General features: G+C 39.4%; 1 protein-coding gene and 1 pseudogene across 1 annotated transcript in view; one reads left to right on the forward strand and one right to left on the reverse strand.

Annotated features, from left to right (window-relative positions):
* LOC145513800 (uncharacterized) overlaps positions 1–25,699 on the forward strand; it is a 331,143-nt gene that overhangs the window by 203,800 nt on the left and 101,644 nt on the right. The gene's annotated exons all lie outside the window — the stretch shown is intronic.
* LOC145512222 (nucleolar protein 56 pseudogene) lies at positions 1,063–1,684 on the reverse strand (annotated as a pseudogene).

The following is a 25,699-nucleotide window of genomic DNA, read 5'->3' on the forward strand; positions in this document are numbered from 1 at the left end:
CCACAAAAGGTGAATATTATGGTTAGAGTTGCTGGAATGATCACGCAGTGATGGCAGAGCTATCTGTATCCAGTTGTGCCTCGCATGCTCATCACAAAACTGTCAGATGAATTGTTACTGCTAGATCTGTTATCTGGCATTGACAAATAAAGGCTGAGAGAACACAGCTTGGCATTGAGGCTCTGGGTGGAATCTATATTAGAAAATGAAAACTTTGACATGTAGATGGGATACATTTGATATGTAAACCATTACAAAAATATAAGTGGGGATTCACACAAAAGTACATTCCTGCTGTAACCTGCTGTTCAAGTATCTCTCTTCTCTTTTAGTGGTTTTAGATCATGAAGTCTTAGAAGCCTAACATGTTTGCTTCACATGGGAAGAGCAAATCTACACACCAACCCATTTCCCATGATATCTTGAGCTGCTAAACACAGTTATAGAGAAGCAAATCTTATTTCACTTTGTAAGTGCATAAAGTAGTTCTCCTTAATACACACTAAATCCTTTAATTAAACAATCATCAATATAAAAATTGAAATTGTTTCAAACACTAATAACAAAACCAAGCCCAGATGTGCAAATTAGTATTTTATTTGTTGTTCTGCACTGACCTAGGGAAGAAAGCCAGCTCTATGTACATCTTGCAACCATCTTAGTTTCTCACAGTAATCTGTCCTCTGTGTGTGTATGTGAGTGGCAAGGGCTCGTGTAACTATGCAACAATTTTGTTTAATCCACATGAGTGAGAAAGGAAGGGCAAATAAACATTCTACAGATAGGAACAGACACAAGCTCAGTTTTTAATAGCAATTGTTTTTAAATTATAAGCTCGTCATATTTTAGGTTCTCTAAATTTCGAGATTAGTTGAGATGTGTTAGCCTAAGTATTTGTCCTAAACAGTATACGTATTTCCTTTTTGTAGAAGTAGGTGTACTAAGTGATTTTCCTGTCCTCTCTCTCATCTTTTTCACTCTCGATCCATCCCTCTTCTTCCTTTTCTTTCTTTTTTGTTTTTATTTATTTATTTTTTTTGAATTTGTTTTTATTTTATTGGGTTTAGGGGATGGGATGGGGAATACCTCTGTAAGTTATGCCCCACTAGGAAGATGTCCATTCTAACTTTCCTGGGATAGCTTTCGGAGCTTTTTCTTTTTCTTGGAGCCGCTGCTCTTGCTGGCAGCAGCCTCTTCAGGTCCACTGCTGAGTGGCTCCTCCTTGGAAGACAATTTCCGCTTTTTCTTGGGGACCCTCTTGTTTTCTGACTCATCAGGGTCAGTAACTGGTTCTTTGGAAAAAGATTTCTTCCTCTTGGGAAGACTTCCAGTACCAGCTGTCTCTTCAAGATCACTACTAACTAGCTCTTCCTTGGAAAAAGATTTCTTTTTCTTGGGTTTGGAAAAAGAGACAGATGGGTCTTCCATTCCATTCTCCTGAAGAGCCTCCTGGGGCTTTTGCTTTTTCTTCTTTTTGGGTCTTTCACTTGTCTCCTCACACTCCTCCGGGGCACTGCTATTTTCTGAAGAAGCCAGGGCAATTGCAGCCAGCCTTTTCTTTTCTTTCTTCAAGAGTTTCTTCTCCTGTTTCTCGAGCTTCCTAGTAATCTCGGCAGCCGCTTCCTCTGCCTGAACCATTGCCTCCTTCATGACATCCAGATTCTTTTGGGGAATCTCTCCAGTCTCATAGAAGGACAGCCGCTCCTCAACTTGTTCTTGAAGCTTCTCCCCAAAAACACTGGTGGGCACCTCATAGAAGCAATCGATTCGTGAGGCAATACTGCATTTGTTTGCCAGGTATCGGGAGATGCGACCTTTGTTTTAGGCAGCTGCTGGGCCAATGAAGGTAGAGTGGAAAATGAGTCTGTATTTTGGGGTGTTACCCCTTGTCTTCAAGGCTCTGGAAACTTGGTCCCTTTGCAGGGCCCAGGGAATCACTCAGACACCAGGACTGGCCATCACCTCTTTTTTGTTTTTAAACCAACAAGTATTTATTTATTGGGTACTCATTATGTAAGACTCAGTAGTCTATACTTTATTAATATAAAACGCTAGGATGAGATGAAAATGTAATAACTACTATTTATTTAAATGTTTATTAGATTTTGGTTATTGCAATTATGGAGAATAAAACATGTTTCTGTTAAATCACAGGGATCAGTACTTATAGATGGGGAAGGCAAAATTGCGTATTAATTTTTATAGGATTTTTTTGTACTTTTGTGGCATTGTTTACATTCCTAAATAGGCACTTTTTACTTTGCAGTTCAGTTGAGTCTTTTAGTTAAATAATGCTACTGCTTTGCCTAAAACTCCATGGTTCTCTATTTCATCTTAGTAAAAGCTAAAGTTTCCACAATGGCCTCCAAGGTCCTACACATTCTGTCATGTTGCCTCTCTGAGTTCATTTTTACTATTTTCCCCCCAAGGTTATGGGATATGACTAAAGTTGTATTAAAACTTTAATACAACTAAAATTCATAGACTTGAATCCCTTTACTATTAACAAGAAAGAATTTAAAATGTTAATAAACATTCGATTCAAAAGATAGCAAAAGCAATCAAGCAATCACATTTTACTGATACTTGATTAGTGGGTATGTTGGTAACTTATATTTTTTTCTTTGTACTTTTATGTCATTTTCCACAATATCATTTATTAGATGTAAAATTAGTAAGGAAAACATTTTGCCAATGTAGAATGAGACATTTAAGTTGGGAAAATGGGAGAGCAAAGTCATTAATAATGATGGAGAGCAAAGTTAGAGTAAACTCACTAAGCATGGAAAAGGAGAAAATATAATTCAATTTGTGTAGTCTGTGCCACTGTTTTGGTCATAATGGCATTGAAGTAATTAGGGAAAAGTTAGGAGGCCAGCACGGCCGTCTTGGGAAAAGGTTGTCGGCTAGAATAAACACAACCCAAGAAAACAGACAGATAGATAGCATGTTGAACATGGGAGGCAGACACACAAATTTTATCAAGCATAGAAAATTAGATTACAGAGAAGAAACATAGGAAAATATGTTTGGGTTGAGGAACAAGCTCAAATCATCTTTAGGAAAAAGTCGAACAAGTGTTCACTTTTGGTGTCATATATAGTGAGCTATGGTATCATAATGTACTGGCAGAACACTTTCTACTCTCTCAGTGCTGAATTAGTTGTCAAAACACTAGTGTTCCAATCCTTTTCCTAACATTTACCAACTCTAGGACAAAGGGCAAATCATTTAATCTAACTGAACAATAGTGTCCTTATTTTTTAATTGGTGTACTAATATCTGCCCTTCCTATGTCATAAAACAGTGGTGAAAATAAAGTCTTATCAGTATAGGAAATGACTTGAACACCACAGTGTGTTATTTAAATATAAGATTTCATTTATTATTAATAGTATTTATTTACACCTGTTAGAACCAGGTTTGAATCTAATAGAGTAACACCTATCCTTCAAGAATTTAATTATAGTAAATGAAATGATGACAAGATACAGTGAATATTTTAAAAATAGATAATATTTAATTGCGGGGTCTTGGGCTGTCTGGGACTAAGAATAAGGAATCATATTGTTACCCAAAGAGCTATGACTTTCTTTCCATGCCCCTGTCCCCATCCCAGTGCCTAATAGATTTGCATTCAATTTTGCATTATCACGAAACCCTTAAAAAGTACACAGGAGTATTTGCTCAAGATTTTTCAGTAAAAAACAAAGTGTAAAAGTCAGTCTGTTTGTTAATTGAAATTAAGTGAGACTAATCTTTGTCAAATGTAGGGAAGACATGGAAGGTTATGGGAGGCAGGCCATGAAATATGTAAGTTCATCTTTAGAAAGTGAGCAGATACATTGATTTAAATGGTTGGTGGCTTCTCCTGTCTTGATTACCTATGTAAACATACACTTCTGGATATCAGTTGTTTCTGTATTATATATCCTGGTGATTATCAAATTTGTTCAGACCTCTAGTCTCTCGTTCCCAGCTGGTACCTGTTGGACAACTTCGTTGAGATGTTTCACAGGCATCTGAAACTTTAACATACCTAAAAAAAGAATTTTTGATTATCCTTCTGAAATCTGTTCTTTAACTAGTCTTCTTCATCTTTATACATGAACACCATTCACTCAGTTGGTAAGCCCAAACCTAGTTATAATCCTTCATTTCTCAGTTGCCCTCCACCTCTAGAATGTATTGTGGTCACTTTGATTTGTCTCCACTGCTATGACCCTAGCCCAAGTCACCAGCATCTTTGCACGTAGATCTCTTCAGTAGCCTCCTACCAGTCTCCCTGTGTCCTCTTAGGCTCCCTGCCCTGAAATCTGTTCTCTGCTTAGCAGCTGAATTTGTCTTTTTGAATAACATAAAAGAAATCATGTCGCTTTTTGTTTTAATAGACAGATAGAAATTGCTACTATAGCTTTTTATCACAATTATAATATAATTCACACTCCTTATCATGAGCTATAGCAGGGCTGATATCCATCCAGGATGCATTGGTACCACTTTATGGATTATTCATAGATGCTGCCTGGTCTGAGTGGCCAGTGCTCTTGCTGCATGAGTTGAATATTTTTCCTATCACTCCTGCTTCTAAGACCCTATGTGAGCCAGCTGTTCTCCACTAGAAAGTCTCAAATGTTCTGAGGGATAGTTAGCAATATCTGGAGACATTTTTGGTTGTCACAGATGGGGTGTGCTACTGGCATGTTCCTGGGGAGAGGCCAGAAACACTGCTCACATCCTGCAGGACACAGACTAGCCCTCTGTGACACAGAATTATCTGGCCCCAGTTGGCAGTAATGCCTAAGTTGCAACGCCCTGAGATAACCCTCTTCTTCCCGCCTGTCACATCCATAGCACTGTCTTCCTTACTTGTTTTCTCCACTGCCTTCTGGCTCTACCTGGCAAATTACTACCCCCAGGGGTTCTCTATTTCGTAGCACTGAAACCACTTGATATTACCTTTATAGTTATTTTTGTTTCATCTCTGGCACTCCCACCTAGAATGTATGCTGCATAAGAAAAGAAATATTTCTCTCTCCAAGCATAGAGAACAGTGCCTTAATATTTTCTGAATATTTGTTAGTCCCTTTCCACCCGCCCCCCAACTGCCTGCCCCCAGCATCACTTATGTTTTACTACCAGCAATTCCTGAGCTCCACTCTATGCCAGTCTGTAAAGGGTTTCGTGAAGTTTAAGGATAAGATAAGTATACCTGTTCCACATATCACTGGGTAACAAAATCAGCTGAAAGTGTATTGATTTGTTTTTAGTCCCTATCAGATTGTCTCTGAATTAAAATGACGATTTCTGCAGCATCCCGGGAATCAGCACCTTAAAGCAGTCTCAAAAGGCATGATAGCCAAAGCCATGGCCCAGAACCTTCTACTCAGAGGGTGTTCTAAGAGCTGTGCATGCAGATTGTTTTGCCTAGTCATCTTCTGCTTGAGTTATGACTTTCCTGGTGATTAAACGTCTTACAGTGTTGTTGCAGAGGATCTGATTTCAATGTACCATGATAACTGTATAAATATTGTGATGACTCCTCACTTCATGTGGATGACCTCCCCGTCCTGGCCTTGAGATTACCCCAAGCTGCCCATAATCTGAAGGCCACACCCATAGGGTTGTCTGCTGTTGTATATCAACAATTATGTTCTCATTGCCTAAAAATAAAAATCATGCAGGCACAGGAATCAGCAGTACAATAAAGAGGTGGGTCAAGGCCTGACTTGCTTTGAATCAGTAGGTTAATTTGTCTTTGGAATTAGAAAATCACGTTTCAACATACAAGTGTCTCTGCTTTTGGAAAGCTGCTGGTTTTCCATTTGGTTTGACTTTAAATGATCACATTTCAAGGAAAAGCACAACTGAATTCCAAAATCTCACCAAATTTAATTTTGTTCTAGCAGGACCTCATGCTGAGAAAAAAATAGAAAAAGAAAATCCCTCAAGGTTATGCTGACAGAAAAGCTAATTAGAATAAATTCATTCTAAGTCTTAGTCACAGAACTGCCCATTGAAAAGAGCAAATTTTGAAACACTAAAATTGCTTGTCATAAACATAGCTATTTAAATAGATTCTCTTCAATACCCTGTACCTGAACTAGGATTAACCAAGAGTTTTTGTTTGGAAAATTTTTTATTATTATAATATTATTTGCTAAAGCTAATTTCTAGGTTGAAGTCATTGCACTTTTTAGACCTCTCTGTAAAAATTCCACTCCCATCCCTTTATGCCTCATGAGAGTTAGATGATTGTGAAATGAATTGTGAATGCTCACGTCCCCCGAAAATTAAATGGGAAATCCCAACAACTTAGTTTTAACTGTTAAAGTGGATGTGTTTGCATATATCATTTTATTTGGCTTTAATTTTCTATTTTGATGTTCTAAGCTTAGTGTACCGTTCTCGTGTTGTAAAGAGTCTTGGCTTTGGAAGTAGGGAATAAAGTTTTACTGGAAATCTTTCAGAATGATTCGTGAATGCCACCCTGAGATAGTGCCCAGAGAAGAAAGAAAAGGAGCTGTAAGGATTTCCCCGTTTTGTCTTTGTGCTGTGAAACAACTGTGTCTTTTCTTCAAAGCCCTTGTTTTCTCTACTCAATGTACAGTGTGTACAGGATCTGTCAGCTGTCGGAGTATTGCTTAAGTCAGTGTCTTTGTGTTATTTCCCTATTTAGTGCTGAACGTTTGTAACATAATTGCAATTAAAGCAAAAAGCCATCCTGATGACCCACAGAAATTATTTGCAGTTTACCCTTTGTTTTGTTTTCCTGGGATTTGGATGGAATCTTCATCTAGACAGGAAGATCTGGCTGCAACTCTCATACAACAAAGCAAATCCTCTGCCTGAGCTGGACTTCCTGTGTAATATCATGAGAGCTGCTGCTGCTAGGTCAGTGACAAACATGGGGAATCACTAAAACTGTTTTTCCACTGGAGTTCTAAGTTTTTCTCCAATTTAATGATGGGTTCAGTTAATCAGTATTTCCCTTTCACATAGTAGAAACTTCATATTGCTGGTGGGCTAGACTTTCATTAATAAAGAAATCCAGTAACCTTCAGATCCTAAGAAACCCAGTTTCTATAGGGTTTATAGAAGCCCAAACCAACGTCTTGAATGGCTGCCCCACGGCAGCTGCTCTCCAGAGCCTCTTCTTGTGTTTTCGGAGTTATTTTCTTAAAACATACAGAGAAAGTCAAGTTTTAAAATAAGATTGTAGGCACTCCACATGTTAAAATCTTAACCTACATTTCATTCAGGCATTCTCTTCCCCATTTGTGTGTGGGTTTTTTCTTTGCAAAAAAGAGAGCAAATTGAGTTTTTCTCAATGTATTGCAGCCCCTCTTTTTCTTAATTTTTAATCTAAACAATGTACGCACCATAGTGAAAATGAAATTATTTAGACTTGCTTGTATTGAAAAGTTAGAATGCATCTTCAAGTGATTTTTTATATGTATATAAATAAATGTAGGAGTATAAATGTGTGAGATCATTTTGATGTTATAGTACATAGATTGTTGACCCTCCATTCTGAGATGTAGCTTCTTCCCTGTTTCATCCACCCCATACCACTCAATGTATTTTTCCTGTAGGGTCCCAGGCATGCTATGCACAGCACATTGTTACTAGTAACTTAAATGAGTACCCTCTATTATTATATTTTTTTCCCTTCTTCTCTAATCTTTCATTCCTTTCCATCTGTCTCTTCCCTGTAGGTACCCACAGTAATGTATTTACATGTCCTCAAAATATGCTTGTAATTGTTAATAATATGCTCTGTTGTGTTTTAGTCTTTACACAGATAACATTGTGCTTTCTTGTTTTTACTTTTCTCATAAATTCTCATGCTGTGTATAATTTTTCTATTTGTTACAGCCCAGTGTTTCATAGAATGTACTCACTCCTCTTTAATTATCTTTTCCCAAAGTCTCTTCCTACTTCCCACTGCCTTAATGACCATTGTGTTCGTGTGCAAGACCATCCGTGTACACACTCCCTGTAGACCTGAGTGAGGATTTCTCTGACCTGTATCCCAGGGGTGTGTTTACTGTGGGAGGCTATACATATTGCTCCATTTTCTGGCTTTTGTATATTTGTTGAAATCCATCAATCCACTAATAATCACCACCTCACTCTTGTTCTCTTTGCTGCATATGTTTATTCATTGTGTGCTCCTAAAATTTTATTTCAATGGAGTCTTAGAGAAAGACTGGAGGGAAAGGTGTGTGCTCAACTCAACATCTGAACTGGAGCTCAATCTCCTTTTCAATGCAATTTAGTTAGCTTGGGGTGTGGTATAAAGGTGAGGAACAGGAGAGATGAAAAGGCATTCCTATTGATGGTAAGCTTTGTGCAATTGGCCATAACATTTTCTTTCTTTTTTTTTTTATTATTATTATTTTTTTATAAATTTATTTATTTTAGTTGGGGGCTAATTACTTTACAATATTGTAATAGTTTTTGCCATACATTGACATGAATCAGCCATGGGTTGATTTCTTTTTTGTTATTGTTGCTTTGTTTAGTTTTTACATTAAAATTTTTGAAAATTTGTATTGGTATAATTGATTACAATGTTGTACTAGTTTCAGGTTTACAACAAAGTGAATCAGCTATACATATACACATATCCACTCTTTCCGCATTCTTTCTTTTCCCATATAGGCCATTACAGAGTATTGAGTAGAGTTCCCTGTGCTATACAGTAGGTGCTTATTAGTTATGTTTTGTATATAGTAGTGTGTATGTGTCAATCCACTCTTCCAATTTATATCCCTCCTTGTGTGTGTGTGTGTGTATTAAGTCGCTTCAGTCATGTCTGACTCTTTGCAGCCCCATGGACTGTAGCCTGCCAAACTCCTCTGTCCGAGGGATTCTCCAGGCAAGAAATACCTTCCCAACCCAGGGATTGAACCCACATCACTTTACATCTCCTGCTTTGGTAGGCGGGTTCTTTACCACTAGTGCCACCTGAGAAGCCCATATCCCCCCTTTACCCACCCCAGCAACCATAAGTTTATCTGTAACTCTATTTCAGTTTTGTAGATAAGTGCACCTGTAGGCTGTTTTTAGATTCCTCATATAAGCGATATCACATGTTATTTGTCTTTCTGTCTGAATTACTTCAGTCAGTGTGAGAATCTCTAGGTCCATCCATGTTTCTGCAAATGGCATTATTTTGTATTTTTATGGCCATTAACTTTTCATTGAAACCCATTACCTAAGAAGTAGGATGCAGACTAAAATGAAAGATTGCATCTAGCTAAACAGTAGGTGCTAGCAGTGACCACTGTTTCATAATTTAGAGACAACAGGTTGACTTTCAGTCCAAAAGCATGCAGTATTTCTGAAACCAGAACTTTGTTGCCTAACCTTACCCCCATCTCAAGCCTGTAGTCCATTAGGATTCCATTCTGAAGTTACTGTTTTTCTTCAATGCTACAACAAATTGGGCCATGTAAGCTTTGTGAAGTACAACTATTTTAGTAGTTCATTTGCCAGGACTTTCCCTTGGATTTCAAATGGTTCTGTGATTGCTCTAACAAGATACCTCTGGGAATACTGCTATGAAGTAATCAGAATTGTGTTTTGGGGGCCTGTCGGGTGACTCTGAGACAGGCAAATCCAATTTATACTTAGAGCTGGATCAGGACTTTATAAAAAGGTGAATGAGTATTAGATCTGCCTACATCTCAAGAGCAATGCCCATGGCCATGTCAGCACTTTTTTAAATGAGAGTTTTCTGGGTAGAATCTGTCAGGGATGCCTTCAGTTGGATTTGAACAGCCTCAGTGAAAAATAGCCAAGCAAACCCCAGATGACAAGGCATTCAGCTATATTTCAAGGCACTTAACCTCCTTTTTTCCCATTCTTCATACCAATTAAATTATCCAAAGTCCAGATTCCTATTCTACAGTATTTAGAGCAGCTGTCCTACTGCAGAACCACTCTGCCTTGCCCAGATTGGACCTCAGCAGCTCGTAATTGCATCTCACTGAGATTAGTGGAAGTGACAGCTTGTAGAAGCATTGTGATCTTGGGGACTGAGCATTTGATCTGGGGTCACGATTCTGCCGACTGTTACCTGCAGTCTTCTTATCTGTTCACTTGAGATAATGGCAATGCAAGTCTCCCTGCAATGTTAAAGATTTTTCATGAAGACCAATAAAATAATATATCTCAGAGTTTAAAAAATTTGCATTTCTGGTGTTATGGCCTGACTTGTGTCTCTGATGTTCCCTTCCTCCATCTTCATAGATCGAAGTTCTAAATCCTAGTACTTCAAATGTGACTGTGATTGGAAATAAAGTTTTTAAAGAGTTAAGTTAAAATGAGATCTTTAGAAGGGGTCCTAATTTAATATGATTAGTGTCCTTGTAAGGAGAGGAAGTTTGGACACATAAAGAGAGATACCAGAAGCGGCAGCCCGCACAGACTAACACAGGTGCCTTCCAGTGCATTGGAGCATCAGTCAGGCGTAATGGATGCTAGAATCCTTACTGTTTTCTACATGTTTGCTCTCTTTAAAAAGGTTTCTTTACTTATAGCTTTAAAAAGATGACATAAGGATTAGTTAAAAAGTAAAACTGCTCTATGAAACAAACTTCATATTTTGCATACAAATATTTAACTGTAGCAGACATGGCAGCAAATGATAAATAACAGACAGACAACCTTGGCCCTAACAGCCAGTTTCTCACTGTGGTATTGGTGCAGGCTTTTCCCAGGGGAGATTTTGACCCAGCCTCTGGCATAGCCCTGGTCTGGATCTTCTTGTTCAGTTGTCCCATTCCATATATGCCATTTGGATTACCCACAATTTAAACTATCCTCTTTGCTTCCAGCATCAGTGAGGTTATTCCTGCTGGTGATCACCTACAGGATTTCCCACTCCAGTTACCTCTCCCTTTCACATAACTAGTTGGGGCACCATATTCCAGTATGTCTCTGCTGGTGTTGCCAGTCACACTGAATTAACCCGAAGGAGCTTGGTCATTGACTCAGCTGGATTATTGAGCTGCTTGCCTGAGAGTTCAGTGAGGATCTCTTAAGAGTCTAGAACTATGTGGTCTAGAGCTCAGAAGTTACAGCAACCATGCTTTCCATTATGTGCAGCCAGTGGTGAATGGAGAAAAGCTGAGCAGTGGGGGATTCCCAGCAGTGTTCATGGCCTTAGTCCCAACTGTTCCACAGCTCCAGCTGCATTCTTAAGCCTGAGTTTTGTAAAAGATTCTGATATCATTATAAGCTTTTCCTTTTCCCTTAACTAGTTCAAGTTAGTTTCCACCATATATTTACAGAACAGCCTAATTAATACAGTGTCCAGCATACCTACCTTCAGTGCCTCAAAGTTTACTTCTCAAGGTGTAGGCTTTCTACGCTAATTACACAGACTTGTATTTCAAATATTATTTCAATTTCTGTCTAAAACTTTTGCTCTACAGAAAAATAAACTGTGATAAACACAGCTTTGCCAAGAAGTTTCACCTTGACTGACCCTGAGTGCAGCAGTGGGGAAGTTTTAATAGGCCTTTTTGGCTTTAGGCAGGAAAAGGATGACCTGGATGTGGTCTGTGATGAGGCTCCATTTCTTGGCAAGAATGTCACCTCTAAAGATATCCACTCCTTCTGCTCTGTCCTGGTGCAAAGTTATCATGGAACTTTGTAACTCAATATCATTCGTGCAGCTTGTTCCAGGCTCTATGGTAGAAATAGAAGTAAAATCTGAAAAAGACAGATTTTTACCTCCAAGGAGTTTTCAGTGTATGTGAGGAGACAGACAGGTAAACAAACAGCTACCATGCCATCTGGAAGGTATCATCATGGGGCAGAGGGATAAGGAGGAAAGGATTCATTTGTTTGGCATGGTTTATTCGAGGAAGGCCTCGTGGAGTAGGCAGTGTGAGAGAAGATGGTAGAACTCTCAAGACAGAGGAGACAGGCAGCAACACATGCAATGGCAATGCAGATGGCTCAGTGCAGCCACTGCAGGCCTGGGTATTGCAGGGCAGGAGATGAGAGAGAGGCAACAGGAGACGAGACTGGAGAGTAGGTAAGTAGAAGCCTGGAATCTTAATACCCCTGCAGAGAAGTTGGAGTTTCCTCAGCAGATCTGTACCGCTCTAACTTTAAGTGTATATAAAAATCTCCTGAAGCATTTAACAAAAGTCAGACTTCTGAGTCCCATCCCCAGAAATTCTGGCCACAGGACTGGAAAAGGTCAGCTTTCATTCCAATCCCAAAGAAAGGCAATGCCAAATAACGCTTAAACTACCGCACAATTGCGCTCATCTCACACGCTAGTAAAGTAATGCACAAAATTCTCCAAGCCATGCTTCAGCAATACGTGAACTGTGAACTTCCAGATGTTCAAGCTGGATTTAGAAAAGGCAGAGGAACCAGAGATCAAATTGCCAACATCCAGTGGATCATCGAGAAAGCAAGAGAGTTCCAGAAAAACATCTATTTCTGCTTTATTGACTGTGCCAAAGCCTTTGACTGTGTGGATCACAATAAACTGTGGAAATTTCTTCAAGAGAAGGGAATACCAGACCACCTGCCTCTTGAGAAACCTGTATGGAGGTCAGGAAGCAACAGTTAGAACTGGACATGGAACAACAGACTGGTTCCAAATAGGAAAAGGAGTACGTCAAGCCTGTATATTGTCACCCTGCTTATTTAACTTATATGCAGAGTACATCATGAGAAACGCTGGGCTGGAAGAAGCACAAGCTGAAATCAAGATTGCCGGGAGAAATATCAACAACCTCAGATATGCAGATGACACCACCCTTATGGCAGAAAGTGAAGAAAAACTAAAGAGCCTCTTGATGAAAGTGAAAGAGGAGAGTGAAAAAGTTGGCTTAAAGCTCAACATTCAGAAAACTAAGATCATGGTATCCGGTCCCATCACTTCATGGCAGATAGATGGGGAAAGAGTGGCAGACTTTATTTTTCTGAGCTCCAAAATCACTGCAGATGGTGACTGCAGCCATGAAATTAAAAGATGCTTACTCCTTGGAAGGAAAGTTATGACCAACCTAGACAGCATATTGAAAAGCAGAGACATTACTTTGCCAACAAAGGTCCATCTAGTCAAGGCTATGGTTTTGCCAGTGGTCACGTATGGATGTGAGAGTTGGACTATAAAGAAAGCTGAGCACCGAAGAATTGATGCTTTTGAACTGTGGTGTTGGGGAAGACTCTTGAGAGTCTCTTGGACTGCAAGGAGATCCAACCAATCCACCCTAAAGGAGATCAGTCCTGGGTGTTCATTGGAAGGACTGATGTTGAAGCTGAAACTGCAATACTTTGGCCACCTTATGTGAAGAGCTGACTCATTGGAAAAGATCCTGATGCTGGGAAAGATTAAAGGCAGGAGGAGAAAGGGACAACAGAGGGTGAGATGGCTGGATGGCATCACCGACTCGATGGACATGGGTTTGGGTGGACTCAGGGAGTTGGTGATGGACATGGAGGCCTGGCATGCTGTGGTTCATGAGGTCACAAAGAGTCGGACATGACTGAGTGACTGAACTGAACTGAACTGAGGGTCAGGGTAGCAGCCACAAATCTGTACTTTTAAAAAGATCCTTAGAATGACTAATATGTTGTTGATTCATGGAGAAATATCCTGAAAAACACTGGTATAGAGGATGGGAAATCATGAGACGGTTTTTTTGTTTTGTTTTGGTTTTGTTTTTTAGTGGGAATAGTATGATTAGCTTGTGTTTTAGGATCATCAGAAAAAGAATTGATAAAGGATATGAAAGAAGTGACAGCCTCCATGAGGAGGCTGTTGCAGGGGCCCAAGGAGAGCTGATTAGGCTGTAGCAGAAGCAATAGATGAGAGAGCAAAAGACTGAGAGACATGCAGGAAATTGAATTGATAGATAAAAGTGATAGATTATCCTTAGGGAATTAGCACACATGTGGGTGTCTGGTTTGATAGGTTAGATGGGTTATGTCAGTAACCAGAATCGGCAACAAAGGAGTAAAAGCAGATTTTGAGAAAATATTGTGATTTCAGAAATGGAATATTGAGTTATACAAAATATGCCACTGTTTTATTCTTAGGGAATGAGAGCCAACTAAGTAGAATAGTTAAGAACGAAGACCACCTGGGTTGAGATCCTGACTCTACTGAGGTATATTTTAAATATGAGAATGATGTTGGTTAGTGTTTCCTCATGTTGGTGGATTAGATTGTGTTTTCTTTTGTTCTGCTTTAGAAAGTGGAGAGACTTGGTACTCACAGCCCCAAAACACCATTCTCTTCCTGGGACTGTGTGTTGGAATTTTATGTCATTGAAAACCAAATGACTACCATTTTGAGGAGCTTTGGATTCATGGTTAAGAGGAGGAAGAATTGATAAACTGCTACCCAGGCTTCACTCTTAGTTCTGAGCCCCATCATCACTGATGGCCAGAGAAAGTCAGGTGTTTTCACACCTGCAAGAGAAAAATAGAAATTTCCTCAACTAGTTAGATATTATCTGCAACAGTCAGAAGTATAATAAAAGTTAAGTTGAATGTTTCAAAAGTGATGGGTTAACTTGACTATTTCTGAACGTGATTTCTGAATTATAATGTTTTATCTATAATGTAAGGAGATATACTGAGGCGGGGGCGGGGGGAGGCGGGGAACACTGGGAGCAAACTTCTACGAAATTAGAGCTTGCAGAGTTTGGTGTCCAAGAGCCATTATGTAAATTGCTGGTATATTCTGAGTGGTAGAAACCACAATAAGCCTCCCATGTTATCTTAATTTTACTTTTTTTCAGATACATTTTCGAAAAGCGATCCTCTCAGCAAAAATGCAGCGAGGACAATATTTTCTTTGTCTTCTTTTTTAATGAAAGCTTCAGATCTAGGGAAAGCATTTTCTATTTATCTCTTTTTCTATACATCTCATAAGGCCTATTATTAAAAGATGTTTTTTAGGCAACAGTTCAGTTCAGTTCAGTTCAGTTGCTCAGTCATGTCCGACTCTTTGCAACCCCATGGACTGCAGCACGCCAGGCTTCCCTGTCCATCACCAGCTCCTGGAGCTTACTGAAACTCATGTCCATTGAGTAAGTGATACCATCCAAGCAACCCATCCTCTGTTGTCCCCTTCTCCTCCTGCCTTCAATCTTTCCCAGCATCAGGGTCTTTTCCAGTGTGTCAGCTCTTCACATCAGGAGGTTAAAGTATTGGAGTTTCAGCTTCAGCATCAGCCGTTCCAATGAATATTTAGGACTGATCTCCTTTAGGATGGACTGGTTGGATCTCCTTGCAGTCCAAGAGACTCTCAAGAGTCTTCTCCAACACCACAGTTCAAAAGCATCCATTCTTAGGTGCTCAGCTTTCTTTATAGTCCAACTCTCACATCTCGTATATGACCACCGGAAAATCCATAGCTTTGACTAGATGGACCTTTCTCAGAAAAGTGGATGTCTCTGCTTTTTAATATGCTGTCTAGGTTGGTCATAACTTTTCTTCCAAGGAGCAAGTGTCTTTTAATTTCATGGCTGCAGTCACCATCTGCAGTGATTTTGGAGCCCAAGAAAATAAAAGTCTGTCACTGTTTCCATTGTTTCCCCATCTGTTTGCCATGAAGTGATGGGACTGGATGCGATGCTCTTTCTTTTTTGAATGTTGAGTTTTAAGCCAACTTTTTCACTCTCCTCTCTCACTTTCATCAAGAGGCTCTTTAGTTCCTCTTCACTTTCTGCCATAAAGGTGGTGTCATTTGCATATCTGAGGTTACTGGTATTTCTCCCAGAAATCTTGATTCCAGCTTTTGCTTCACCCAGCCCAGCATTTCCCATGATGTACTCTGCATATAAGTTAAATAAGCAGAGTGGCAGTATATAGCCTTTTCCAATTTAGAACCAGTCTGTTGTTCCATGTCCAGTTCTAACTGTTGCTTCTTGACCTGCATACAGATTTCTCAAAAGACAGTAAGGTGGTCCAATATTCCCATCTCTGAGAATTTTCCACAGTTTCTTGTGATCTACACAGTCAAAGGCTTTGGTATAGCCAATAAAACAAAAGTAGATATTTTTCTGGAACTCTGTTGCTTTTTCTATGATCTAACGGATGTTGGCAATTTGATCTCTGGTTCCTCTGCCTTTTCTAAATCCAGCTTGAACATCTAGAAGTTCTCGGTTCATGTAAGCCTGGCTTGGAGAATTTTGAGTATTACTTTGCTAGCATATGAGACGAGTGCAAATGTTCAGTAGTTTGACCATTCTTTGGCATTGCGTTTCTTTGAGATTGGAATGAAAACTGACCTTTTCCAGTCTTGTGGTCACTGCTGAGTTTTCCAAATTTGCTGGCATGTTGAGTGCAGCACTTTCACAGTATCATCTTTTAGGATTTGAAATAGCTCAACTGGAATTCCATCACCTCAAATAGCTTTGTTTGTAGTGATGCTTCCTAAGGCCCACTTGATTTTGCATTCCAGGATGTCTGGCTCTAGGTGAGTGATCACACTATCGTGGTTATCTGGGTCATAAAGATCTTTTTGTCTAATTCTTCAGTGTATTCTTGCCATCTCTTCTTAATATCTTCTGCTTGTTAGTTCCATACCATTTCTTAATTTGCTCATCTTTGCATGAAATGTTCCCTTGGTATCTCTAATTTTCTTGAAAAGATCTCTAGTCTTTCCCATTCTATTTTTTTTCCTCTATTTCTTTGCACTGATCACTGAGGAAGGGTTTCTTATCTCTCCTTGCTATTCTTTGGAACTCTTCATTCAAATGGGTATATCTTTCCTTTTCTCCCTTGCCTTTATCTTGTCTTCTTTTCTCAGCTATTTGTAAGGCCTCCTCAGGCAATCATTTTGCCGTTTTGCATTTCTTTTTCTTGAGGATGATCTTGATCACTGCCTCCTGTACGTTGTAATGTACAGGACCTTGTATGTAGTAATGTACACAGGCATTGTAATGTTTGTGGCATTGTAATGTCACAAATCTCTGTCCATAGTTCTTCAGGCACTCTGTCTATTAGATCTAGTCCTTGAATCAATTTGTCACTTCCACAGTATAATCGTAAGGGATTTGATTTAGGTCATACCTGAATGGTCTAGTGGTTTTCCTTACTTTCTTCAATTTAAGTATGAATTTTGCAATAAGGAATTCATGATAAGAGCCATAGTCAGCTCCTGGTCTTGTTTTTACTGACACTATAGAGCTTCTTCATCTTTGGCTGCAAGGAATATAATCAATCTGATTTCGCTGTTGGCCATCTGGTGATGTCCATGTGTAGAGTCTTCTCTTGTGTTGTTGGAAGAGGGTGTTTGCTATGACCAGTGCATTCTCTGGGCGAAACTCTATTAGCCTTTGCCCTGCTTCATTCTGTACTCCAAGGCCAAACTTGCCTTGTACTCCAGGTAGCTCTTGCCTTCCTACTTTTGCATTCAAGTCCCCTATGATGAAAAGAACATCTTTTTTGGGTGTTAGTTCTAGAAGGTCTTGTAGGTCTTCATAGAACCATTCAACTTCTTCAGCATTAGTGCTTGGGCATAGACTTGGATTACTGTGATATTGAATGGTTTGCCGTGGAAACAGAGATCATTCGTCATTTTTGAGATTGCATCCAAGTACTGCATTTCAGACTCTTTTGTTGACTATGAGGGCTACTCCATTTTTTATAAGGGATTCTTGCCTACGGTAGTAGATATCATGGTCATCTGAATTAAATTTGCCCATTCCAGTCCATTTTAGTTCACTGATTCCTAAAATGTCAATGTTCACTCTTGCCATCTCCTGCTTGACCACTTCCGATTTGCCTTGATTCATGGACCTAACATTCCAGGCTCCTATGCAATACTGCTCTTTACAGCATCGGACTTCACTTCCATCACCAGTCACATCCACAACAGGGTGTTGTTTTCGCTTTGGCTCCATCTCTTCATTCTGGAGTTATTTCTCTACTCTTCTCCAGTAGCATATTGGGCACATAGCGACCCAGGAAGTTCATCTTTCAGCGTCCTATCTTTTTGTCTTTTCATGCCATTCATGGGGTTCTTGCAGCAAGAATACTGAAGTGGTTTGTCGTTCCCTTCTCCAGTGGACCACGTTTTGTCTTAACTCTCCACCATGACCCAGTCCATCCTGGGTGGACCTACATGGCATGGCTCATAGTAGTTTTTTAGGAATAGTACTATTTTAAAATTGAAAAGATAAGAGGAAATTTAGAAAGAGAGATTAGAGTCCAAAGAACAACTCTTTAATAATGTGATTTCAGACATTCTAGTCAACCCAAGGGTAGAAGGACTTTATGGTGGTAGAGCTCATGTTCTAAACCCATCTGAACCATCCTGTTTAAATCATTTTATTAATGTAGAGTGTAGAAGACAGTAGAGTGTTTCAGGCAGTCTGCTCCGTGACAAGGGGCCAGAAACAAATCTACACTGAAATAGGCCTATAATAAGTCATAAGGTACCAGGTAGCCTACCTCACAAGTAACTCAGAATGGAGGCAGAAGTACCTCTTCTCTTCAGCCCCCCCAGCTCCATGCAATACTCGGAAGACTTCCTGCAAAAGTTTATGCTACCTGCATATCTGATTTGTATAAAAAATATTAGGCCCCCTACATTAGCAGCTCCTAAAAAGCTAATCTAATCTAACAGGATTAAAAAGCCTGTTAAGCCACAAAAGTTTCTCCCTAGACAGGCCAAACTTGCTGGAGCCTGTTATGAAGTCCACATATCAAGAAAGAACTATAATGGAAAAACCCTGCTTCTTAGGATCAAAACACTAGATAGCTGAATATTCACTTAAGAATCAAGACCCATAGATCTCAATCAGTGAAGGATTTTACACGCTTTTTTCTTGGACTTGTGAATGTTTCTTTTTCTCTTTCTTGCAGATTTGGCTCTCAGTCTTAGCATAGAGCATACATGAAGTGTTCATACAGATGACTCATTTTAGCATCTTAGCTAATAAGGAGAACAATGTAAGGAGAGCTTTAAAAAACATGGCTTATATTTTCACCTGTGTCTGCAAATGAGCATGTTCTATCTTGGGACTTTGTGACACCTCAGATACACTGCAGAGACTGGGCTCTGGTGCAAGTAGATTATTTTCTTTATACATCGAACTCCTCATCAACATCTAGGCTCTCGGGTTATGAACAGATGAGATTGTACCATCACTCAGAACAAAAATCACCAGCCCAAACACTGTGGTCCTATCTTTAATCTGTGTCTTTGTCTCCACCTGAGACACTCTCTGGGTTTGTGGAGAGAAAGTTGGGCACAAATGGGGAGGGAGTGGGGAGAAGATGTCTAGGTCAGGAGAACATGTGAGGTTTCATGAAGTTACTAGGACTCTACCTGTTCTCTCTTCCTCATTCCTTGTGGTTGGCAGTATAATGGTTCCCTCGCAGGTGTTCACATCCTAATCCCTGGACTCTGTGAATTTGTTACCTTATGTGATGAAAAGGACTTTGCAGATGTGATTAATCCTGGATTATCTGGATGATGCAATCTAAATCTCACAAATCTTTGAAAAGGGAGTCAGAAGAGTGGGTCAGGAGACAAGACATGAGAAGGTCTTGATGAGTCATTGCTCACTTTGAAGATGGAGGAAGGGGACTATGAGCCGGGAAATGCAGGTGGCCTCTAAAAGTGGCAACCGGGGCTCAGTATGCAGCCAGCAAGAAGTTGGGGACCTTGGTTCTGGAGTTGAAAAGAACTGAATTAAAAAAAAAAAAAAAAGAACTGAATTCTTCCAACAAGTTGAATGAGCAGAAAATGGATCATCCCCTAGAAAGAAATACAGTCTATGAATGTCTTGATTTTAGCCCATTGAGAGCCTTCTAGACTTCAGACCTACATAGCTGTAGGATAATAAATTGGTGTCCATTTTTCCCTCCAAATTTGTGGTGATTTGTTACAGTAGTGATAGAAAATTAAGATATTCCTGTTCCTTCTGTTCATTTTATGATCACACCCATTTGCTGTCCTCAGTTATTTTTCTGGCTTGTCAAACAACATTTAAAATTAAAAATAATAATGACAACCTTTGTGCTGTACTGTGCTTAGTTACTCAGTTGTTTCTGACTCGTTGCGGCCCCATGGACTGTAGCCTGCCAGGCTCCTCTGGGGATTCTCCAGGCCAGAATACTGGAGTGGGCAGCCTTTCCCTTCTCCAGGGGATCTTCCCAACCTAGGGATTGAACCCAGGTCTCCTGCAGTGCAGGTGGATTCTTTATAGTCTGAGCCACCAGGGAAGCCCAATGATAACCTTTAATGAGTACTTTAAATATGTCAAACATTATGATAAATATATTACCTGAATTATGATATCTAATTTTCACAGTAGTAGTTGAGGTAGGTACTACTATTTTCCACAGTTTGCAGGTGACTAAACCAAAACTTGGAAAGGTTAATAGCTCAATGTCAGATTGCTGTTTAATAAGTGATATGACCTAGATATCAACTGGGAATGCTGTATGCCTCTGATCCAAGTAACAGTGACTAGAATGCTGACAGTTTCTCAGCTTGTGAAAAATCTGAAGCCCTTTCCAGAAATTTAGTGAAGTATGACTTTCACATTCTTTTCAATAGCTAATGTAAAGCCTAAGAAATTTGAGAGTCATGAGGTTTAACTACTTCCTTTTGAAACTTGCCATCCTATATAAATTAAAGGAAATCTCACTTCAAATTCTGCCACAAGTACAAGCGTTTATTAAACAAATATTCATTACCATGCAGGGCCAGCACAGTTCATACAAATATGGTTTAGCAAGTTCCAATATTTTATCCTTTAGATGCTCCAACACTACCTTGTACAAAATGTTTGCTCAAGCAGATGTAACTACATTCCAGAGACAAGATTCTGTTACCTTTGGAGGTAGCACAAGCAATTATCAATCCTCTTAAACTAATGGCAGAACACACAACTTATTAGAGGTTAAGGCATGGATATTGTGATGATACTTTCATCTGTCAACCTGACTGGGCCACGAGGGGCCCAGCTATTTCGTCAAATATTATTCTAGGTGTTTCTGTGAGGCTATTTTTGGATGAGATTAACATTTAAATTGGTAGAGTGAGTAAAGAAAATCCCCCTCCACAATGTGGAGTCATCATTATCTAATCATTTGAAAGCCTGTGTAGGTTCACCCTTCCAAGAATAAGAGATAATTCTTCCAGCCTGACCACGTTTAAAGCTGAAAAACGAAAGTGAAAGTCGCTCAATCATGCCCAACTCTTTGCGACCCCATGGACTGTATAGTCCATGGAATTCTCCAGGCCAGAATACTGGAGTGGGTAGACCTTCCCTTCTCCAGGAGGTCTTCCCAAGCCAGAGATTGAACCCAGGTCTCCCTCATTGCAGACGGATTCTTTACTAGCTGAGCCACAAGGGAAGCCCAAGAATATTGGAGTGGGTAGCCTATCCCTTCTCCAGTGGATCTTCCTGACCCAGGAATTGAACCTGAGTCTCTTGCATTGCAGGCGGATTCTTGACCAACTGAGCTATCAGGGAAGCCTGTTTAAAGCTGAAGTCATTTTTTTTTTTCCTCCCTCTGGACTAGAAGGGAAACACTGGCTTTTCCTGTATCTCAAGCCAGCTGACCTTTGGACTGGAACTATACATTGATTCTCCGGGACCTCCAAATTGCTGACTCACCTTGCAGATCTTGAAACTTGCCAGGCTCCACAGTCATGAGTCTACCCTTTATAATCCCAACAAACTGTGGAAAATTCTTAAAGAGATGGGAATACCAGATCGCCTTACCTGCCTCCTGCAAAACCTGTATGCAAGTCAAGAAGCAACAGTTATATCCGAACATGGACCAATGGACTGGTTCAAAATTGGGGAAGGAATACATCAAGGCTGTATATCGTCACCCTGCTTATTTAACTTATATGCAGAACACATCATGCGAAATGCTGGGCTGGATGAAGCACAGGCTGGAATCAAGATTGAAGAGAGAAATATCAGTAACCTCAGATATGCAGATGACACCACCCTTATGGCAGAAACCAAAGAGGAACTAAAGCGTCCCTTGATGAAGATGAAAGAGGAGAGTGAAAAAGCTGGCTTAAAATTCAACATTCAAAAAACAAATATCATGGCATCCAGTCCCATCACTTCATGGCAAACAGATGGGTAACAATGGAATCAGTGACAGACTTTATTTTCTGTCCAAAATCTCTCCAAAATCTTCCCCAAAATCACTGCAGATGGTGATTGCAGCCATGAAATTAAAAGACGCTTGCTCCTTGGAAGAAAAGCTATAACATACTTAGAGAGCATATTAGAAAGCAGAGACATTACTTTGCCAACAAAGGTCCATATAGTCAAAGCTATGGTTTTTCCAGTGGTCATGTATGGATGTGAGAGTTGGACCATAAGGAAGATTGAGCACCAAAGAATTGATGCTTTCAAACTGTGTTGTTGGAGAAGACTCTTCAGAGTCCCTTGGAGTGCAGGGAGATCAAACCAGTCAATCCTAAAGGAAATCAACGCTGAATATTCATTAAAAGGACTGATGCTGAAGCTGAAGCTCCAATACTTTGGCCATGTGATGTGAAGAGCCAACTCATTGGAAAAGACACTGTTTCTGGGAAAGACTGAGGGCAGGAGGAGAAGGAGATGACAGAGGACAAGATGGTTGGATGGCATCATCAGCTTGATGGGCTTCAGTTTGAGCAAGCTCCGGGAGATAGTGAAGGACTGGGAAGCCTGGCATGCTGCAGTCCATGGGGTTGCAAAGAGTCAGACACGATTGAGTGACTGAACAGCAATCCCTCATAACAAAATTCTTTGCATTCGCACACGCGTGCGCGTGCGCACGCGCACACACACACACACACACACACACACAGAGCCTATTAGTTTTGTTTCTTTCAAGAACCCTGATGGATATGAGTACCATCCCTATGGGTGCAGGCCTCTCCAAAATCTTATGTCTTTTTGTATTAGTTTCAAAGTAATAAAGTACCACAAACTAGATATCGTAAATCAGCAAAAAATTTATTCTCTCATTGTTCTGGAGACTAGAAGTTGAAAATCAAGATGTCACCAGGGCCATGCTCTCTGTGAGGCTCTGGGTAGAATTCTTCCTTTCTGCTTTCTAGCTTCTGGTTTTCGATCCTTGACATTCCTTGACTTGCAGCTATATAACTCCAGTCTTTGTCTTCACCTCCACATGGCAGCCTTTTTGTGTACATCTCTCTCCTCTTTTCATAAGAACACCAGTTATTTTGGAATGGCCCACCTTACTCCAGCATGACTTTATCTTAGCTTACATCTTCAGCAACCCTATTTCCAATTAAGGCCACATTCCAAGATACTGGGGGTTAAGAATTCAACATATCTTTTTAGGGAACGCAATTCAATCCACAGTCCTTATTTATGCAATATTTCAACCAATCGATATATAATGAAGGCCTTTTAATTTTACCACTGAATTCCATTTTCAAAAATGTATCATGCAAATAAAGCCTTTAATTTGACCCAACAAAATCCATTTTTGATGTGCTAATTATCGATGTCATACTAAAAAGCCTCAGATGTTGGGGGTGATCTTGGAGAGCTGTAGAAACAAGCTGGCTGACCACTAATTCATGGTGCATTCATAGTCTGCCTCTGGAGTTGAAATTTATACTAATTGGCATATATACAATATTGCAGAGTCTATGCTGAAGAAGTTTAAATCTTAGAGATTATAATGTTCTGTCTTTTTTGCCCTATATCAATTCAGCTGCACATACATATTTCTCTGTTAAGAAATTCATTCCCAGAAAACATGTTTTGCATTTGGTCAACTTTAAGCTGATTCTTCCTAGTTTTACTCACTCTTCCCATCAGGAAAGAAAGAAGTTGTTCTTCTTGTTCCTGTTCCTGTTGTTCTTGAGCATGCACTTAGGGTCTCATTCTTTCTTCCTTAGCATTTCTCAAAGTGTATCCCTCCCCTAAAAATCCACTGTTATTCCTGAGAAGAATCCTCATGACTCTATTTGTTCGTCTTTTCCACATGAGCATTTTAACCCAGGTCTCTCTGACTTTAAAGCCTGAGCTTTTAGCCATGAGATTGTACTGGATCACACGTATTACACTATTTAACACCAAGAACAGTATGACTATAAAACAAGTACAAGAGAGCATGCAACTGCTCGTAAGACTTGGGATATTTAGTTAAAACTTGATTGACGGTGATTAATTTAAGAGCAGTTATACTACTGGATTTTAGAGGAGAAATAAAACGTAAACAGAATAATTTTGGAGAAGTCCTTGATTTTGTATTTAAATGGTAGAAATATGTATGTTTGAAATAACTTCAGTATAGTTTCAAGCAGCATGTCAACAAATGGAATTTAAGGAAATTTTAGTTATTGTTCTTTGAGCAGATGTGTAATTTTGGCTAAACCTCCATGCTTCACTTGCTTTCTCTGATGTTGGTCAATAGTCTCTCTTCCTTAACTAGTATGAGTATGGAGATTCTATAACTATACCTCTGTGTATATCTATAATTTTATCTATGTGAGAGATACATATGCATATAGGCTTTTCTGTAAACTATTTGCTTTTGCTCAAATTATTCCCACCTCATGGCTCCCGCATACTTATTAGACTCTAAGTGAATTACATATACCTATGCTGAGACCCAGTGTTCAATAACTATTTGCCCCTTAAACAGACATTTTTGTGTATCTTTCAAAAAAGTCCAGTTTAGTCATTGGTCTGCCACTCAAATATTTTGTACTTTTCATTCAAATTGCTAAATCTATAGGGATAATAACCATCATGAATTCAAAATTGTGGTAAAAAGTTGGATGATACTTCAAGTTTAAGACGGCTTTGTGCTTGAAGTATGATTAAAAGAATATACCTCTGTAATCTCTCTTCAGAGGCTGTCATACAATAGGAGAAGCAAATTCAAGTGTCATCAGGGGCCAAGCAGCTAACACATGATAGAAATGGACTAGATGAGGGCTCTAGTAAACTCGGTTATGCATGATCCTCTCAAAACCAGCAATTGTCTCTAGTCTCATCTACAAGGGCCCAGAGTTACCACTTAACCTAGTATTTTTTAAGCAAAGGTAGAAATCTATACTTTTGTGTAAAATTTACAGACACTACATTATTGGCTCAATTTCTTTAAAAAATAAAATCCATCTGTGATGTTGGTCCATTTGTTGTGACAAAACCACCAGGTTGCAACTGGTATTCTACACTGATAATTAAAACAAAAAGCAAAACTTCCCTGTTGGTGCTCTATCCATCCTCTTTGCTTGGCAAAGAAATCTGTTAACAGTTTAATTTAGAATTTCTTAAACATATTTCAACAAAAATCTGTTTTTGTTTTGTTGAGGAGGGTGTATGAGGACATGATATCCATAACTTTTTTTTTTTTTTAGCTATTTGGTATTATGCATTTAGAGATGCTCTGGGAACAGAAATCCTCTGCATGATCTCTGACTCCACGTTTCTATGAAGTTGTCCTTCCCACAACAAAATAAGACAAAGACTCAGTTCTCTAAGTCAAATTCTCTCTGAGTTTATGGTGCCAGTGGTTTTTAAAATAGTGCCTTCTTGTTCCTCAGCGGAAAGAATAAATAAACCTCTGTAACTTTCTTTCCTGAACTTTAAAAGAGCAATGCTAGGGACTTGGGTTAGGAGCAATGGAGAATCACCACTTAACAGGCACAGGGTTTCTTTTTTGAGTGATAAAAATGTTCTTAAATTAGATA

The sequence above is a fragment of the Giraffa tippelskirchi genome, chromosome 7 (assembly GCF_054371585.1).
Source record: "Giraffa tippelskirchi isolate mGirTip1 chromosome 7, T2T-mGirTip1v1.2.pri, whole genome shotgun sequence".
Lineage (NCBI taxonomy): Eukaryota > Metazoa > Chordata > Mammalia > Artiodactyla > Giraffidae > Giraffa > Giraffa tippelskirchi.